Genomic DNA, 21,290 nt, shown 5'->3' with positions numbered 1-21,290 from the left:
AAGCCATTTAAGTGGAATAGCTCTTTAAAATCTAGTTTCTCCACACACGAACTAGGAACCAAATCGTTATTTTACCAACTTATTACCAAACCAGCACTGATTCAAGAAAGTCATTTCACTCGAAATACTGCCCCCAATGCTTGGGGCTTTTTCTTCTCAGACCTTCGATGAGCAGCTTTTCATGCGAGTCTTTAGGTTTTTTGAGTTTACATTACCAATAAGATTGAGACGGTGGTTATCTCAAGACGGAATAAAAATTACAATTTGCCTGCCACGGGGCCAAAGCTTTGATTTATGACTCTGAGTCGTGTCCTCATTATTTTCTCAATGGATTTTTTAGGGCATTTGTGGGAGAGAAGTGCCTGAAAACACGAATAATGTGAAGTGATCCTCCAATTTGTTGGTTGTTGTTTTAAATAACCTGCCTTTTTACTCATGTTGATGCCGGCTAGGAGCTCAGCCACCTGATGCAACTGATCCTCCACAGCCTGAGGATAAAGTACTTAAGTGGGGCTGCAAACAGTATTTCTCTATGGTTAGATTTGCAGATTTGGTGTTAAAACCAGGGGTGTCCAACAAGTGCTTAGAAGTTTGATAGTTCATATGGACATCTGAATATATCAAACTTTTCACATTCACTTTTTTGAAGTGTTATAATCCTACAACCAAGTATTAGCATGTTATCTCATGACAGAAGCAGGAATAAAAAAACTGCCAAAGTCTGCTGGCTGCTAGGAGTAGTATTCACAGGTTAGGACAGTACAAATACGTTATATATATATATATATATTGTGGTACTTCCACAACCTTCAGGCAAATTGTGACCAAAAAAGCAAATCATTTGTCGCGTGCGACCACCAACTTTAGGAAAACACTTGAGTCCAACACAGTTTGTCCTCAAACCAGATAATTGCCTGTTCCAGAGTTCTGCATACACAGCGAGCACTGACCAAAGAGGTATGGACTGTTCCAACAGTAATGGTCATTATCTCCTCTGTATCCGTGGCTTTGTCATCCACTCATGTCATTTGCTCCAGACAGAGCTGGATGTGCTAATTGGTTCATCAAGTTTGAGTGTCAGTATTAAATTGTAGCTGCCACAGATAACGTTCTCCCAGCACTTCACTGCAGCTTCTCCGCACTGCCCTCACCATAGCAGCTTTATTTAGAGTTTAGTTCTACATTTAGAAATTAGCGGATAATTCATTTCCTTTTCATTCCTTCACTGGAACATCACAAACCACCTGACAACTCCCCCTCACAGGTGAAATTATTGGATGGTAAGAAATTGATTCACGTGAAATCTCCACTACATGGGTAGACAAGCATTAGTGGATGTGCGGCATCAATCACGCTGCTGTTTGCTCCAGCGTGTGTGCTTTTAAAGATCACCAGCGTTCCCAGGGAAGGACGCGGAGGTTTTTTTGAGTTTGCTTGCTCAGAGGCCATCTCTGGAATTTGAAAGATCACTTGTTTGTATGAGAAAGACACAAAAGGAGAGAAAAAGAAGGGGAAGAGAGCACAACTCAAGTGGGTGTGAGTTGCGAGGGTATTGATTTACGATTATGTTTCAGGGTCACCCTGATCCTCGCTGTAGATGTACATTTATATTATCAAAGTTTGATTATAATCGGGAGTATTTCTGTTTTTTAGACAAGAAAAAGGAGCAGCATGATTTGTTTTTTTTTCTTATCAGATTATTGCCTCTGCCAAGTATGTTTGTCAGCAGGATTATGCAAAAACTATTGACTGGATTTCCATGAAAAGAATGGAACATGGGCAAAAAAGAACCCTTTAGTATTAGTGTGGATGTGTTCAAATTTACTCAATTGCTTACATTTTTTTTAACATTTTCACTAATTTCCAAGGGAAGAATTCCTGGATTTTGAAGAAAGAAAATCTGGCATATTTCGGGGACTAATAAAAAGAGTGTGTACAACCAAGTGCAGCTTGACTGACATGGGAATGTTGGACCTTGGCAGAGGTATATGGTCTAATGAGTTCTATTTGTATTATCAGATTACAGTTCTGATGGTTTCAAAACCTAGGTAACTTTCTTTTGAAACATACAAGATCTTAAGTGATTTGAACAATTGATCTCAAAACATATATTGACACTAAAACACATTTTTATTCACAAAACCTTATTGTCGCTAACTTACCCATCAAAAATATTAGAGAGACAGATAATAATGTGTTTTAAAAATAACTATTAACAGGCCTTTACGTGTACGTATTTTTATTTCCCTCAATGCCAATGCCAAAAAGTCATGCTGCCAAACTGTAATTACACAACTTGTTGGATTTAAGTGAGGGTGCTGTCTGTTAAACGTGGATCATTATGAACTCCCCATCAGAAACGTCTCAAACAATAAATCAGCATCAGAATGAGGTTTACGGCACAGTCCCTCAGCCCCGTCTCATAACAGCTGCGCATAATGTCACATGGTTGACATCGTCTAATCAAGGAGGCATGTCTCATCTATCAGTGGAAGACAGGGGGTAAAAGTTGGCACACAATAATAGAATAGACACTACTATTTTCATATTGTTGTGGTGTATGTTATACTGCAACATTCAATATGCCACAAGTGTCTTTTCCAGTCAGTTAATTATTTTCTTTGGCCTTGATCAAAATTAGTTTTGATTCCACATACAGTAATTTAATCTCAAAAAGAATAATAATAAAGAAGTGAATAAATAAAATGCTTTACTAGCTGCAGAATGGAGACGTGCTGTAGCTCTGGTGTGTAATGTCTTTGATGAGGCGGTTCTGTCAGTGAAATCATAATTAAGGGAGCTGGTTGTTGCGTGCGATGGTTGGGTTTTTAAATGTATTTGCTTTTATGTGTCTCTTCCTCCACAAACACACTTGTGTATGTTTTCTATGTACGTGTGTTTGTGTGTGTGTGTGTGTGTGTGTGTGTGTGTGATAAATGGTTCATCTCAGGCCCGTCAGCAACCACAGCCATCTCTCACGCATTGTAAATCATCAGGGCTGAGGGGTTTAACAAAAAGAAAAGAAAAAAACATAATAAGAAACTCTCCAGTAGGGGGATTACTGATGCGTGTGTATGTACGCACACGCTTGTATTCAACTCTCTGTGTGTGCATCAGTGTGTGTGTGTGTGTGTGTGTGTGTGTGTGTATATATATGGGATCTGTCTGCATCTTCCGTCTTCCTCTCCTTCTTCTTTCCCCTGGGAGGCGGTTTGGGTTTTCGTGTCGGTTTTTTTCCTTCCCCCCCACCCTCTCTCATTTTTTAATGTAGGACACTGCTGCCTGGTGCTTTAAGACACCGCTGCGCCTTCTGTTTTTGGAGGACTCGAGATATGATTCAAAGCCCTGACAATCGGATGCAGAGGAGAGGAACAACAACTATTTTGGGTACAACGGCGGCTCACCAAACACAGGATGTTCCGAGTGAAGACGGTACAGAGCCTCTGCTTATTGCACATTAGAGGAAAGAGTCTGGGAGGGAGGGAGAGAGGTGGGGGTGGGACGAACTAGTGCTCAAGCCGGCAGTGGAGGATACTTTTGAACAACATGATGTAAAGTGAAAGGGTCAGGCCAAACCCACTGAGAATAAACACTGCGGTCTGCGGTGGAGCTTTTGACTGCTCACAGACAGTATGGTTCTAGATTATTTCAACAAACAAGCACAGGCAAGCTGAGTGTGCACAACACGCTCTGCAACAGCAGAGACAAATACACCATAAACCCGTTTAAATCTATAACTAGTTTAAATCTCTCTGCCTACTTTTTCATATGTGGTTGTAAAATGAATATCAGATCTCACTGATTTTACAATTGATCAGTTAAGAAAACAATGGTTAAATGCAAAAATAGGAACCCACTCATATCAGACACAGAAGGCCCATAGTGGTATCGGAGGTCTAAAACTGCACAGGGAACCCAAGTTACACACAGGTAGCCCATATAAAAGCTTTAAGAGATTTTTTCTTTTAGCAGTAAATATTTCACATGAACTGTCACTAACAATTTGTGGTAAATCTCCAGGAACATCCCCTGACTCAGAGGAAGTTACTACATTTACCAGCAGCACAAATGGACCTTTGAGTAAGGTCACCTAAAAGGCTGTGACTGCCTGTGGATGCACAGTTTTCTGTACTCCCCTCAGGGTGGATGCACAAGACACTGATTATTAAATATCAATCAGCACAGATCATAAACAGGTTCTGGGGGCTGGCAGCTTTGAATATTTTTGTGACAATGAGTCTGTGTCACAGCACTTCAAGGTGAGTGAGCCATAGACCCAACTGGCAGCAACATGACACCCACAAGCCAAAAAGGTCAACAGCAATGCTCTGCTGACAAGTAATCTCTAGGAGGCAAGAACAAAAATAAAAATAACACCAGATATATGAGAAAAACACACAAATCTTGCAGATTAATATCTGAAGGGAGACGGTAAGGGATGAGAGGAAGACAGGAGGAAGAGGAGATTAAAAAAGAAGAAGATAGCACTGGAAAATGAGAAAATAAAGGCTGCATGATAGTGAAGGAATAAAAGGGGGATATGAGTAGAGAGATGAGGGGAAGAGGATAAATATCATACAAGGATTTAAAGGCAGTGAACCTTTTACTACAGCACGTTAATAAAACCCCTCCGATGTAATTCGACTCCCTACATTGTTTCAAGTGGGAGAAAGTTATGCTTGTTATGAAACAAAGTGATTAATCTCTACAGTTAAATAATAGGAGGCTCTTTTTTAATGGTGACTAAGCATTTTGGGGTGTGAAGTATTGGTCATGGCCAGCTGGTAGATTTTAAACTACTTAGGGAATGAGCTGCTGCTACAATCGGCAAGAAACTGGATTAGCATATTAAGATTTTAAGCCTGACTTACCCCTGCTGTTTTCATCTCTGACAAAAAAACCCCAAAACAAAACAAAAAAAAACCCACTGGTGTCACCTCCTAAAAACTCAAATGGCATTACTGATGCACTATTTTATTACATTTTTTGTCAGGTACCGTAATAGATGAATCACACTAAATGCTAAAATATTGCACTCAACAACTCGTGGCTCTCCTCAGGAGCAATCATAAAAAAGACCGACACCAGAGAGAGCAAAAGGTGGTTTGAAGGCCAGGTCTAATATTCTATTAAATGAGGAATAATGACTTCTTTTTGCGCCCTCGTTCTGTATCACGTTCGCCCGATGTTGTCCGCTGTTCGCGGCTCCAAGGAAACACACAGACAAGGTCCTTATCGTATGCATCATCTATGTTCATTAGTGCCACTATTAACGTCTGTGTCATCTTTCCCACTGGCTCATGAGGCTGGAACTGCTTCCAATTTGGACGTCATCTAAAAGATCCGCCTTCAGTGTAATATGACCTCCGTGACGTCTCGGCGAGAATCATGACTAATGCTTGGGAACAGAAATGGGCAGCCGCAAAAATTCCCAAATGACCTGAGCTTGTAGAGTAAATAAATCAACGAGTCCTCCAACCTGAACCAACAAATGTGTTGTTTGTTCCGCTGCTCTGATAGGACCCACAGGAGTGTCTCCTAAAATAGTGCCCCGACAGCATCTGATATACCCAACCGTCATTGTTATGTCTTAAATAAAAAACACATGGTTAAGATAATAGAACAATTACGGTTTGTTAAGTCCAAAATAAGAACTCTATTAAGGGTTAGAGTGTCTTACCAATGTGCATGAACTTCTGTCTTCTCTGGTTACACAAGTATTCATGTGTAAATATACTCGTATAACACCGCTGACAGCATATCCTGAATAGAAAAGCATCTTGAGTAGAACAGAAATGCTTGAACTGTCAAAGTCCTGATGTGCGTCTTGACTCAACATTCATTACAAATACAATTATTATTATTATTATTATTGATGTAGGCCCCACAGCCTCCAAAACACATCTGACTGATGGCAGCTAAATGCTTGCTTGACCGTTTCACAGTGTATTCAAACACTTTCACGAAATGTACCAACAATACATTTAACTCCTCTGTGAAACTCCTTTCGTCACTTAACTGTCGAAAAATATCATTACAACCCATTTACAATGATTGAATGACATGATGAAATTAATTACATACATCCAATTCACTACAATTCTGACGTTTTCCACAGATATTAAAAACTATATAAAATATTTGTGAATATACATTTGTGTATTGCTTCTGAAACTGGCTGCTTTTTGTTGTTGTGAGTCATTAAGCTCACATGAGTTGTGGTGTGGATGGATATTGTAGGTGGCAGAAAGTTGGTGCCTGAGACAACCTACTCCGCCAAATGGTTATTTTTCCAAGTTGACAAAGATGGCTTCTTTCATCCCTCTTTCAAACCATCTGAGGTTTGAGTGGCTCTCCTATGTTGTCTGTTCCCCAAAGTATTGGTCTGAGCAATTCTTGCTGACTGCAAAATCCACACTGTTCCATGGAAAGCAACACTGTCCAATGTTTTATACCTTAAAATGGCATCTTCAATTGTTGATGGTACACTGACTTGGAATAGGAAGCATGTATTCCTTTTGATTGCCCCCCAAAAAACACTCACACTGAACTCTAACTTTGGTGAGTGGGTTCAAAACTGACTGATAGCTTAAACTGCCAGAATCAGGCTGAGCAAGTTGGAAAGTACATAGTCAGAGCAACAGCTTGATAGATGTTTTACTTTTGTCTCCATAAAATCATCACATACTGCTTGAATTATACCAAATTGACTGAAAGTGTATACAATAATATGTTGAAAAATGTTCTATTATTCAGTCAGGCTTTTACCAGCAGGTAACTGAAAGGTTGTCAGGCAGCCATTAAAGCAGCGATGGGTCATCACCCAGCATTATTGTTGCAGTAGCGCTCAGTGTAAAGCATTCAACACTGTCAGAGGTGAGAATTTTTTTTTTTAAACGTTTAATAGAAAACTTTTTACTTTTTATTCTTCAAAAACCTCTCTGCTATTTTGAAGACATTTTGGGCACATGTTTGGGCGTGAACTGAGGCCGTGGCATTTGCTGATCAAAGTGGTGACGAAAGGTTTCGAGAAGGCACATCATTTGCAAAAAAAGAAAGGGTTTTTGCTGTTATGACAGGACTGAGTCACTGGTTTTCAAATGTCAGGTTCGTTGCTCATGGGGCATGACTATTCTTATTGTAATAACATGATATTTGTTATTATTTTTAGACCTCTCCATGTGGAATTTCTTCTCAGCTCCTATATTTACCTATATGCATGCTTGTATTTCCATCAACATGACGTGCATGTGTTTCCCCACGGCTCAGAAAACGCGACAATGAATAATTCCCTTTAGGAATAAGAAACTAGCAATGCGTAGGGAAAATCGAGGCAAGTGAGAGGTGTCATGTTATTTGAGGACAGGAAGGAAGTGGCAACATGTGTGGAGGCTGAGCTTGCCTCGCCCCAGCATCAACAATGGCTGAAAAATATGGTTTTGTTATGTGTCGGAATTCTCTCAGGAAAATCACATAATGGTCTTGATTGCTTGGAAGTGTAGTGAAGAAGAAAAAAATCCCTAAATTGATAAACTGCAGTTTTTCTTGAACGATTTACCTTGAATGCCTTGTGGCTTTCTGCTCACTGGGTTTCTTTCTTCCTCCTGCCCTACTTTCGGGATTCAAATCAAACCCAAGTGTAGTTTAAATTGTTTTGAAACTATATTCAGATTCTCGAAATTCAAGAAAAGTTCATTGATTAAGCATCTCTTTGCTAAAAAGAGGATTTTCCCAAAAATGCTGATCCTAAATTGCAAAAATCAAAAGTTCATTTTCTTTCATTATCACTTTGGAGACACTTATTCACTGACTTGTCTAACTTGAATGTGACTTGCTCAGTGTTCATATAACATTAACAAATAAAAAGACTTTGGAGAGAACTCCTCAAACTGCCTGCACATTTACACACTTTCTCTCACTCCACCTCCCCATCGTCCACAGAATGTCTCGACTCATGTTGCCATGGAAACAGGAATTACCAAAAGCTCAATAATATCCGGATAGAGGCCAGAGAAAGAGAAAGATGTTGCCTTGGTACAGAAGCAGCAAGTTTGTTCTTCCTTTTCTTGCTTTGCAGTATAGGATTGTGGTTTTCATAAAAAAAGGCACAAAAGTAAATTGTTGACATCTCCAACACACTGTGGGTGATAAATCATCAACCAAATTGTCAGCACACATTATATTGTAACACCGAAAGAACTCACTAAAGGGGCTAATGATAGACTGCGTGTTGTGTTGTACACACTCTAAAGCCCTCCGAGGCAATTTTAGTGATTTTGGGCCTACATAAATAAAAGTGACTTGACATGCCTCACAAACATTTAATTCCTTACCTAAGGCTCTTATACGCTGTGCAATGTTGAGCTGTCGTGGAAGACAGTTGACAATGTTGGAGAAGAAATGGGTTGACACGAAAAAAAACAAAAAATAAGAACCACAAGACATGTCCAAGTTCGAGCTTGGCAAACCAATGACAGCCAGCGTTAAAATTCAGACAGTGTCAGATATTTCAAGGAGTAATCCACCAATTAGTATACAGTTGGGGGGATTTACGAAAAAAAAATGATTTTTTTTTTCGACCTAGCAGAGGTTGAAAAATCTCAACTTTCATCCCTTAATATAAGTTGAGCTCCAAAATCATAAAATCCCGTATTTCCTATAACGCAACATGATTCCTTGTCTGGCAGAGCTCTCTACTTTGTAACATAGGCTTTCTGATTCTGAATGCATCACTATAACACATCAGGTTGACTGGCTGAGGACAAGCAAGCTGAATTAACTTTTTTTTTCGCAAAAAAATAATAAAAAAAAATAATTCCATTGTATGCACACTTATAATAGAGAGAATGGCGTCTCGCCACAACATCCCTGAAACACCATGTAGCTGTGGTTGGAACATTTCAAAAAGGTTTTATGGAATTAAAAAGATGTATAATTTCATGCTGCCTTTTATTTGTGGGAGGGAGCCAAGAGTGGCCAAAAGGATGCAGGAGAGCTGCCGACCCCGGTGAAGAGGCTGCATTGAAAGCTTTTGGGGCTGATTGGGGGGGGGGTAAAAGCTTCTCGTGTGATGCTTGATGTGCATTTGTCCCGATGCTGCAGAGTGTTCGTGTGGCAGTGGAGCAAAGAGCGCTGAACACAACTCTACATGGAGGAAACATTTAATTAGAGTTGTGACAAACCTTTTACAGGCTATACATAACCCCTCTGATGCTTTTCATTCTTTTTGTTGGGTTAGATTTCAGAATGGTTATGGGTGGGCAGTTTCACATGACGCCATCCCAGCAGTGGTCAGATTTGCACACACCAAACTCTGCATCCCTAAATACATTCCATAATCCCCCTATTATCACTCTCCTCTTTTATATGCAAAGGATTTCATTCAACATTGCTTTTATACCAGCCTCACCCATCATTTCTCATTTTTCTTCAGTCATGAGATCACTGTCACATACATCAGAAATCTCTGGCTTTTGCTCCATTCAGCACATCCCGCATGCACATGTGTCAAGTCAATCGCCTGTGGCACATTAAATCTTCCTCCCACCCCCCTGCTATCACAGACATTATCGCATGCCTAGCCACCACGTGGCAAAAGGCGAATGTTTTTTTCCCCCTTCGCCCCCGATGAATTAATCTGTCTGGAGCAGGATCGCAGTGTTCTCCCCCTCTGCTTCTTATCAACACTCTGAGGCAACTTCTTAAGTGGGAACATGAGATAAGATGAGTCGAAGGAATGAGATATCACAAACTAAAGATTTAATTTGTGATGGAATTTCAAAGCAGCGTCGTGTCACACAGCGCAGGTAACACTTCGGGAGGTTTGAGCTCTCCATCTGGGCAAACAATTGCTCTCCGCCTGTGCAAACAATTCCTAATTACTTCTGTCTGATTAACTGGAGATTTGGATCCGGGGTCTCAGACACAAACAAGCCACAGGTGTGTGTGGGGCAGCCACGCAAAAAGACACGGGCACACAATTGATGTTTCCATTTTGCAACTGTTTTGCATTGACATAAGTCAACACTATAATAATCCAGCCAAAGACTGCATTGTGATTGTGTCTACTTGCTGCAAATGCTGCTTGTTGCCTTGTTGGATATATTGTTTTATAAAAGCGTGCTTCCTATTTCAAACATTTACATTTTAAGACTAGAATGAGAGTCAGAAGAGTAGACAGTCACACATGAACAAGTGTTGGATGCAAAATGAAGCGATGTCTAGTCATACGACATTAATCCCCTGAGTTACCACAAAGCAAGGCACTAAATCAGACCAACCTACGTTTTCCCAGTTTGTTCCACCCTTCATCCAAACGTGTAGACCCCAACTTATCACCCACTGATAGGGGCGGCCCTCTGCAGCCCTCTGCAGGGTACAGTGCCCATTCTTGTCAAAAATCATAAAAAAAGAAGGATTCATCATTAACGAACCTCCTTCAACTTTCTTACTTTTATTGAGATGTTTGCTTGAATATTCAAGAATCCCTTTCATCCAGAACCGTCTATGCCGGCGTGTCACTCCTGCCAAAATTCCTCTGTTCGTGCTCATCTTTAAAAACTGAGCATCTCTGATCAAAAGTAGATAAAAATAGCATTGAGATAAAGGAGAAGGATCAGATTCTGTGCTGTATTATGCAAAAGGAGCTGCTCTGCACCCTTTACATTCTGAGCATCTTATGTTCCAAGTAGGAGGTGTACGTTTCCAAAAGCTGGGGGAGGAAGCCTTATACGCGTTACTTATTTTAGATGCATGGCCACTTTAACATTAACAATTTTCCAAAACAAACACATGCTTAACAAAGATGCTTTGAACCACGGAGAGGAAAAGAGAGAGCTTTGCCTGCATGAGACTATTTTTGTTAAAACTCTTTTGCTCAGGTGTCATACACAACATGGCCTTTCATTGTTTCCCTCTGAGGACATTCTTGTATACATGGCTCCCGGCGACTAAACAAGAAAAATGTTTTCTGAAACTTTTCAAGTTTTTTGCCTCAAACTGCCTCCCAACTATGCATGATTTGTCCTCCCGTGTTCCTCTCTTTTTTCCCTCTCTCAATCTAACCAGTGCTGCCCTGAATGGTTTCTTCCTTAAATGGAGGTCCCCTCGGTCGCTTAGAATCAAATGACACCTAGGAAAAGACTGTGATCCACTTCCCTCCCCAGAGACCCGAACTGAACTCCCTTCCTCCAACGAGGGACGTTCGCTAACACCCCGTATCTTAATTTGGCCAGTTCCCTATCTCAGCCTCCATGGAGATATCCAGAGTGGTGGAGGGATTCAATGTGCTTTTTTTGGGATAACAATTAATGACTCGCTGGCCTTGAATCTTCAAGTGGATCCAATTTTCTGTGGGGATTAGATACACTTTTCCCATGCAACTCTCTGATTGAATCAGTTAATGCATCTATTCAGTGATGGACTAAGGCCAGTTGAAGTGTGTGCAGTGCATCAGAAAGTAAGAAATATGCTGCTTGTGCTACTTTACAGACAAACACATGGACCCCCAGCTCAGACTGTCTATGGTGAATTTGCTTTCTTCAAAACAGCACCAAAAAAAAACATTCGTCTTTTGGCTCAGCGCATTCTTGAAGTGGTTACCTCACTGTGATTTGCATGTTATTTAAATGCATTTCTGCATTTCGCCATGGATCTAACTCCAGCATGTGAACATCGTCGAACGAGGTGTTTTAAATAGGAGAAATCCCATTTCAGGGTTCAATGGCTCTTTCGCAGCTGCTCATCCGGGCAGCTGTGAAATATATGCCCTTGTAAAGCTTGTCTGTTCAATCAATTTCCCTATTTTCAGTTACTGACATTCCCGTGCTGCATGCTACTGTTTTCTTTACACTGAAGGTATTAATCCACTTTATGGGTCGATCAACGCTGAGGACAATTAAGTTGGCTGCAGATAAACTGAGATTTATGTTAAGGTAGATATATTTCATCGACCTCCTGTACATCTTTCTGAACATTATTTATTTTGTAACTTGTTTTTCATTGTAAAAAATCACTAACTTGTACAGTGCAGAATAAAAAACATATGACGAGAGGCTGACAAGTTAATACACTAAAATCAAAGAAACAGACTTTTCAACCACATATATGAGAATGTGGGAGAAAAACTATGACATACACAGACTGAAATATCCTCCAGTGCTTTGTCGTTTTTTGTGCACATAAAAGTGCATATAAGAGCTCCTCTCCTCCTCTGATGTCAGGTTACATCACGATACCCCACATTTGCATAGTGTCTGCAGTCTTGTCTGGCATCCCCCCTAACAAAGCCAGATAATGCCAGAGCTGGTCAATCAGAGCAGACTGGGCTTTACGCCAGAGACATGAGTCAAAACCAAACCCTCAAATCAAGTAAAATTATGAACGTGAATATGTCCTATGTGTCCATATATCCTTTAATTATGAGAACTTGATTGAGAATGTTCCAATTGAATAAGCTTAAGTAATGCATTCTTACATTGGGACCTTTCACCAAATAGCCACCTGTCAGAAAAAGAATGGCAGTAAAGTCAGGGAGACACACTTAAGGACAGAAGTTTCAAAATAAAAAACGGAGCACACAAAGTGCAAACAAAGAGAGATCCAAATATACAAAGAACATACATAAGCATTCATAGTGCGTAAAATCAAAAGTCCAAAAAGTCATGATAGTGCAGACAAATTTATTTTATCCCACTAAAAGTGCTCCTGGAAAGTTAGGGCTACAGGTTGAGAATTATTACTAGTATATATATATATTTTTGCATTTGGATACCATTAACCCTCTAGCTGCCTTAATGTCATTTTTGAATAAAAACCATCAGAAGAAAATAATATTCGTTATATTCAGATTTCTCATTTGGTGTGGTTGAAGACCTACAGCTGCATTGGCCTTTATATTCTATACAGTTAACAATGTTGGTGAGTAATTCATAATTAATGACCAGTAATTCATTAATTCCAATGACAGCTAAGGCTATAGCCTTGATGTATCTCATTTTAATTTGAATTGCACAAGGGGTGGGCATACAGCAGGTCGTCACAGTTGTGACCCTCCGGGAAAAGAAAAGTGAGAAACTGCCAAAATTATAAAATAAAGTGCCAGCACTGATAATTAACTTCCTATCCAAAATCCATCTGTTTATTATCTATACTGCTTATACTTGGAGGGTCCTGGGGGGGGGGGGCTGGAGCCAATCCCGGCTGACACTGGGCAAGAGGCGGGGTACACCCTGTACTGTTCGCCAACCCATCACAGGATCCTTTCCAAAATACCAAGTCACAATGGAAATAATTACAAAATCACAATTTCAGTTTTAAATACAGATTATTATGGTCGATATAATATAATATACATTTCAGGACTATGTTCGAGTCCAGCTTTACATACTTTAATGATTCTGCTTCATCTCTGTTATTGCACGAACAAGCTGGCAGCTGGCAGTCAGTAACTCCGCATGGCACCATTTCTTGTTTTCCTATATTTGGTTTTTCTGCTTTATGTGCAAGATTGGAGAACAAACCTGAGCTCGACCACTGTAAAAAGCGGCTGCAGTCTGATCTGGTGTGTTTGTTGGGCCATTGCAGTAGCAGTACATGGTGTGTGTCTGTGTGTGTGCCAGCCGGACACAGAGAAAATGACAGTCTGCCATATGGACCACCAGCAGTGATTTCGCGTGGCAAGTCAACCTGGTCACTTTATAAATCTGTTCCATCCAGACCGGTCCAACCAGCCTGCTGGGATTCCTCCCTGTCCTCCTGATTAGCCAGTCCACACTGCATTAGGAGCCTGGCAGTGTCCATCAGGCTGATCAACCTCAACACTTCACTCCGCTCGGATTACAGAGCTGAGCCATTGTGCTGCATCCAATCAAAGTCTCCATATGTGTAAATAAAGCGAAAACGAAAAATTCCACGCCTGGATCTGGCTCGTGTTTGTTGGTAAATGGGATGCACTGAGATATAAAGTAAACCATCCGGCTATTTATTGCCCCTACTCAGCAGTTTGTTGGGACTAATTGGCACAGATGATTAATTATTATATAACCCATGACAGGCCATGATAAATTGGAATTAAATGACTGGCTGACATTGCATGTCCCAGTTCAGCTGTGCAGTAAGTTAAGAAGGCTTCATCTACTGCTTCTGTATCCGTCTTCCCTCTGCACTCATCCACACAAGAGAAGTAAACTGCACATGGTTGGAGCTAAACACAGAGGTATGTTTGACAGTGAAAGGGACTCGACGAGTCATAAGACACACAAAGATGCCAACTATTCAGCTGTCTGTCAGTGAACCATCTGTTATAGAGAATAGAGCAAACCTATCAGCAGTTGTTCCACTGGGTTCTGAAACATATCTTTTCAGGCACTGACTAATCATCAAATGTAAAGGTATTAATACAAAGAGAGATTTAAGAGACCGAATTAAGATTTAATAAAGAAATACTAACTGGGATTTATCTACTATTACTACTATTTCATGATTTAAATAAATATGACCTGTCTCCCTATTGACTATAAAGAGAAACGCCTTTGAAAGTGTCTTGAAAACAAAAATACGGTGGAAAGTCAAAAGTAATTTTCTTTACATATATGTATGCATACATGCATACACATATATCTATATATACATATACTTATATATATATATATATATATATATATGTCTGTGTGTGTATACATATATTTAAATGTGCTAACGTTAACCTTGTGAATATGTCAATTTGTTTTAAAAATATATGTGTGAAAAAGCCGTTATAATATATGTTATAGTAACAATAATAATAGTTAGCCGCTCTCCATAATCAGCAGCGATGGTTGAGTATTTTCTCCATTCACTACCGGTTTTACTAGGAACTAAATTAAATATACATATTTTCACACCCCTCACATATAGATCTGCCCGGTGTCCATAAGTAGAAGTTCAGTCCACTTCTCCAACCAAATTCAAAATGGCCGTAATGGCGCTGTTGCTGTTTGCGTGTCAGTGTTGAGACTGCTAATGTTGTGATATGCACAGTTGCACTCTCTGCTCGCCGAGGATGGTGGATAAGTTGATAACCCTTTCAATTTTCGTTTTTTTAAATCAATGACGTCTTGCTCATGCTCTCTGTTGCATTCTTTAAGGATCTAATAACATGTAATTATCAACATATTTGCATCTTGAGTCCACTCCTGCCTCCCTCTGTGCCTCTCTTGCTCTCTGTTTCCTTCTCAGCTTCCCTCTCCATCTCTAAATAATTACTAAATGAATCTATTGATGACGCAGCGACGACGCAGCCTTAACTGAAATGCCAGTCCATGGGAGTGATTAATTCCGCTGCAGGTATAATGCTTGAGTGAGAGCACAGAAAAGGGACTCTTTGTTCTAGAAACGTGGTGTTATTATCCACATAAGACATTTGTATGGTCTTATGGTAAAAATTCTAAATTGTTCACATCTGAAGAGTGCCTTCTAAAGTGCAATGGCTTAAAATGAAGTATGGCGGTACATGTCAAAGAGATTGATTGGCTGTTGTAGTGGCATCAAAGTTTTCTGCTATTAAATCTATAAACCTTTGATCAAATGGATGTCGAGACTGACTTCTGCTGAGTGCATGCTTTGTTCACATCCCTGCGTGGCTTCTTGATCTCATTTTCCACTAACACTGATGCACACACAGATTTCCTCATTGCCTGAGTATCAGTCACACACGACTGCAGCCTGGATCTACCCGTAAAGAAAAAAAATCATCTTTTAAGTGTGCAACACGGCATCCGTGGACTTCATTTTACCTTTTTGGCGTTTGGAACATTTTGTTTAAATTACAGTTCATATGTTCCACTCACAGCGGTGGTTCAGATGTTGTAGATAAAAGATGAGCAACCTCTAGGGTGGAGGACTTGACAGTTAACCTACAGCAGGTTTAGCAAACCTTTGTTGTCATGGTAACAATAATGAACATCTGGTCTAGGATGTGGAACTGTCCTGGGCTGGTTAGGTTCAGGCAATAGTCTGCAGACATACAGACATCGACTCAGTACAGAAAGTTAAGCTGATACAGAAGTGCATGAAACCTGTATTCTCTTGACTGACCTTCAGTGGTTGCAAAAAGAAGTCCGTTTTTATAGACGTCCATGACAGAACCACTCTCACGTGATTAATAACATCAGTAAAAATGTTCCTGAGAGGTTTATGACCCCAATCTCTAGATTCAAGTCTTTTCCAATGCAACATGATGTTCATTTTGTAAATTATTGTCGGATTTAGAGGGAAATAGACGATAAAGTGCAGCATGCATTGGGGCATGGATACTTTGTGACCGACAACAAGTACCGCCCAATGGGTGTAGGTCACAGGGGGTCCGAGTGCTCTCAGTCAGGCTTGCTCTCCGCTGCCTCGCAAAATGGTTACTTCAGGCGCTGGACAAAATGTCGAATTTGAGGCTTCAAAGCCAAAGCTCACAAACCAATGGGTGACGTCACGGTGGATTGCCACTTAGTTCAGGCACAAAAACAAATATTGTGAATTGGGTAAAATCACTAAAGCCATAGATGACCTAGTCGTCAAAGCACAGTTAAGTTTTTGGAACAGTCATGGATAAAATGACCCCCCCCTACTGTTGAAAATTGAGGATAAAATATTGCCTGTTATTTTCTTGTAAAGTGAATGGAAGCTGTAATGTAAGTGGGTGCCATAGTGGCAAAACAGCCCTCTTGAAATGAAATGTAATATGAGTAATTTCTGACTCTCATTAAAACCATTCCATTTTTTAAAAAGTAAGAATTTAATAACTTCTCATAACACATGGTTGATGCAATTTATTCAAAGTTTCAGACCCCTTACACTTTGTGCAGTGGACTTGTTTTCCTTCTGTGGCAGTCGCAGAAGTTTGAAGCATACTAACTAGAAGCTTTAAAATAAAATCCATCAGATGGTTAAATACATTTAGTTCAAAAGGCTTTGTCCTAGATGATATTGTTTACATCTCTTTCAACAGAGCAAAGAAGTAGACATTTCAGAAAGTGAATGATGTTCTTGGCTGGAAAAAGCACTAATGGTCTAAACCTAATTATACTTTCAAATCGGAGAAAAGGCTACGAGCGCCTCGGTTTGTGTGAGTTGGACGCACACATGGTATTGCAACACTTTCATCCGTTGATTGGCTCAACAGAGCCGGGAGTTTTATATTCTACTAATTTTGCACGGGAACACAAACTAGCCACTCAGCTTGAGGGACTTTAGAGGGAAGAACAAAGACACATGCACACACACTCTGGTTCTACAGTTGTCATCCCATTTTTCAGAGACACTTCAAACAATCAATGCCGTCTCCAGAGTAATACATATTCTCCATGTCCGTGTTTGCGAGACATAAAACATCAATTATTGTGTCAAATTTTATTCAGAAGTCAAGAATGACAAGTGGGCCATACAAATGAGGCCTGGATACACACAAGCGTGCACACACGGGGTCGTGCATAAACTGTACTTGCGCAATCTCATCCTCTCCTTCCTCCTCTCTTTGCCTCAGACACACAAACACACACACAACACCACCCGAAGCCATCCTTTTTTGAAAGGGAAAGTGGGGGGCTGAGAGGGGCGTGGAGCGCGGCTCGCTAGCTAACGTACATAATGAAAAGTGCAAGCTCTGTCATTTTCTGCAGATAAAAGTGTTCTGATGAGAACCGGAGACAATAGCAGCACATTAATCTCCTTGACGTGCCGAGCTTTGGCTTGAAAACACTCACTTCCCCCATTCAGAGGCTCTCTATCTAAAGCTATGCTCTCCCAAAGATTAGTCCATACACAAAGTACAAAAAATCACACTTGCAAAGGTTTTACACAGGACATTTCTAGTAAATGTGTGGTACATGCGCAGTCAGGAATACTCATGTATAAATTAATTACAGTGCGAGTACAAATATACATCAATGATCACAGTCTGTACTGTAAAATGTGGTTTTGAAATGTTACAATGATGTTAATCAAAAAACAGCAGTTAACAGTAATGCATAACATCATACTGCATAAAATAAACCAACACAATAAAGTTAAAGTCTTTCCTACAAAACATGCCGCCACTTTCTTAACTAAATATCTTAAATCTGTAGTAATTCATTTATTTTCTGGCCACAGGGCCACAATAAAACCTGTAAGCACACTACAGTGCTGGCACATTGTTAAATTTGCAAACCGTAAAACCAAAACAATGAGCGGAAACTTTCCAAAAACCTTGAGGGGGGGAGTCTAGTGATTCATATTCTGTGAGTTGGTCCTTTCTTAATGTAAAGCCAAAATTAATTCATGTTTAAGTAATGAAGAAAAAGCCATAATCTTATTCCTGTGTCCTTGTCCGTGTCCCGAACATGTTAACACAATGATAAAACCCACAAACATGCACATGGACATTAGCATTAACGTGATTTTGATTTTCAAGCGAGCAATTAATTCAAAAATCATTGGGTGGTTTGACTTTCTGTAACATCTGTATTTTGAACGCCGGCGGGAAATCTGACTGATAAAAACACATTCCTGGGACGAGCGTGTGCGTGTTTGTGATGTGTGTGCACAGAGCATTATGTTGATGTGTTTGTCATAGCTTATGTTTATAATGTTATGATACGATCATCTACGCCTATTGGGCTCCACCGATTGAGCAATTTTAAGATGACACAAAGCCATCGCCATCAAGGTATATGGTTACCGCTGACATTTTTTCCCTCTCTCCCTGTTGCATTTTAATCTTCTGTTGCTGCGTGATGTATGGCTCACTGTCGGAAAATAATGTTTTGAGGGACAGTTGAATTATTTCATGCGCTCTTTTACGTGTCTCTGCTTCCATCCTGCATAATGATGACTGCTGGGAAAGGCTGAGCCGTAAAAAGGTTGGAGATATATGTGCTGGCGCTTTTCCGTCCAGGTCTTCGGGAACAATGTGATCTGAGGTTTAGGACGAGCACACGGGGTTCAGGCTCAAATCTTGATATTATCTCTCTTCAGCAGGTTCTTGTTTCTTTTCTTCTCTGCCTTCTCTACCTCCACTTTTGCACAGTCTGGTCATTTCTGCTGCTGGCTCAGCAGCACATTGATTTGCATTCATGCCTCACAGCTACAACATATAGCTCCAGTCCTCTTGTGCAATTAACTGCACACTGCCTTGCTCAAGAGGATCTCAGTGCTTGTTGCTCTAGGTGAGGCAGCCAATCCCATTCACCTTGTATGTACAAAACAGCTTTTTTCCACACTTATTGACTTTGCTGCTTTTCAGTGTGATCGTGGCAATCTAATAAGGAAAAACAAATGTGTAATAGACACATGCATTGTAAAATGAGACATCCTAGCTTGCTGGTAGAGCAGTCTGCAACCCGATTGATTTTTTCCCTACAATAAGACGGGTGTGCCGCTGACCCCTCTCAGCGTTCCTCCGTGACCGGCTAGGCAAAGGCGAGTCCATAGGAAACTCCTTAATGTGGCCCCTGACAAGTGCCTCCAACCCTGCTAATGATGACAGAGGAACTTCCCACACAATCAGCCACTGCATCAGTCTCCCGTGGAGCGAGCATGAGGTGGAGTAAGGGAAAGAGAGAGAATGTGTGTGAGTGTGTGTGTAGGCTGGAGGGGTGAGTAAATCCAGTTGACAGTTGTTTGGCAACGCATACACACTTAAGTAATATGACCGAAGTAAGTGAGATGTGAAATGTTTAATAACACAAGTTTGTGTTTGTTGTTGGTTATGTCAGAAATAAGAAAAAAAAGATCTTTGTCTCACTCCGAGCTGCAGCGGGGGTGTATCATAGATCACGGATGTGCAACGCCCACACTCTAGCTAATCTATTAGAATGTCAGAAGACTATTTGTCACAATTTTGCTCAATGTATGTTTTGGGGCATAGCTACTAGGATTCAAAGGAAACAATTTAAAGGATATGTAGTATATTATAACATATATAAACACAACATATTAAAAAAAAAATATATATATACATATATGGATGCAAAATGTTAACACTGCTTTTAATTTCAGAAAGGTTAAGCCTAATTATCCATATAACCATGATTATAAAATATTTCTCGTCTTGAAGAAATTAGACACATAATATATGGTCTTTTGTGTATAAAGAAAATAAACAGCTCAATGTAAGGAAAAACATACTTGGATTTTATTTGGACAAATCCACTGGGAGCCAAAATCACTGTTACAACTTGCATCACATGACAGTGAATAATATGCCTGCGAGCCTCTGACGAGTGTTGGCAGCAAAACCAGAAAGTTTGTTTTTCACTCGTCTTCAGCTGTCGGCTCACATTTATAAATCAATCTCAGAAGCCAGTCGGTATGCAGCCTATTGCTGTTTCATAACAGGCTCGTCTTGCTTAGTCAGACTGCTTTTTCTCCTCTTTTTTTCCCTCTTCTCCATTTCATCTCTCTTCTTCCACTGTCGGTTTCTCTCCTCTTTCCTTGTCTCGCTCGCCTCCTTTGAATTCTGCCGCTCGCCTTGTTCTCACTTTGTTTTGATCTGATCACGGGGGGATGATGTCAGCAAGCCTCATTGCGGCTACATATGATACGTGCATCTTGATGTAAATCTGCTGTGGTGTAAATCTACCCGGGGGCTTGTCTTGAGTGCTGCTGGCAAAAGCAGCTAGATGGCGTTATCTGTGATGGCGTGAGTGCTGTTAATAGGAAGAACCAACGCAAAAAATAATGAAGGGAAAATAATTAATCATTCGTCGGCTTCCCTATGAGACAGGATCTGTGTGACTAACACGCACACACACACACAGTCCAACAGTGGCAGTGATATTTAGATACAGCAGGGTGCAGTCGTTCTGTTCTTGCAGCCTTGGAAGATTGCGATTGGTGGTGCTGCCAACTTCAAGGCAGTGGAAGTCTCCCTGGGGACAGAGCCATGCGACAGTCCTGTGTGTGTGTGTGTTCGAGAGAGATGGAGTGAGAGAAAGGGTATGTGCTTGAATATGTGTATTAATCTGCATTGAAACAAATGCAGATAAAAGTGCTGCTACAAATGCCAAATGTGAATTCTCTGCCTTCCGGTCAGCTGAACAACATTTCCAGCTTGTCCTTCAAGTCCATCATCAACAAAAGGCATCAGCGTGAGGCCGTCCGTCACCACTCTGCAACTCTTACTCCACTGTGATCCCACTTTTCCCCCCAATTAATTCAATTAAAGAGTCTGACTGATAGTTTGGGTCTAGGCATAAAAGAGCCAGGGCCAAGCGAAGGGGATGCATTAGCATAACTGTCACAGCTAATCTCAAAGCACGGGGGCCAAGCAAATATATGAA

At 40.5% G+C, this 21,290-nt stretch overlaps 1 long non-coding RNA gene across 2 annotated transcripts in view; it reads left to right on the top strand.

Annotated features, from left to right (window-relative positions):
- The window catches only part of LOC109638882 (uncharacterized), a 128,453-nt gene that overhangs the window by 94,216 nt on the left and 12,947 nt on the right, over positions 1 to 21,290 (top strand). The window contains exon 6 of one of the 2 annotated variants that reach the window (XR_002203360.2): positions 3,272 to 3,466. The exons of the other annotated variant lie outside the window; for it this stretch is intronic. This is a non-coding gene — a long non-coding RNA (uncharacterized lncRNA). Of the gene's footprint in view, positions 1 to 3,271; positions 3,467 to 21,290 lie in introns of those variants that run through there. 2 annotated transcript variants of the gene reach the window in all.

Source organism: Paralichthys olivaceus, chromosome 24, assembly GCF_024713975.1.
Source record: "Paralichthys olivaceus isolate ysfri-2021 chromosome 24, ASM2471397v2, whole genome shotgun sequence".
Classification (NCBI taxonomy): domain Eukaryota; kingdom Metazoa; phylum Chordata; class Actinopteri; order Pleuronectiformes; family Paralichthyidae; genus Paralichthys; species Paralichthys olivaceus.
This window is presented reverse-complemented; position numbering and strand designations above follow the sequence as displayed.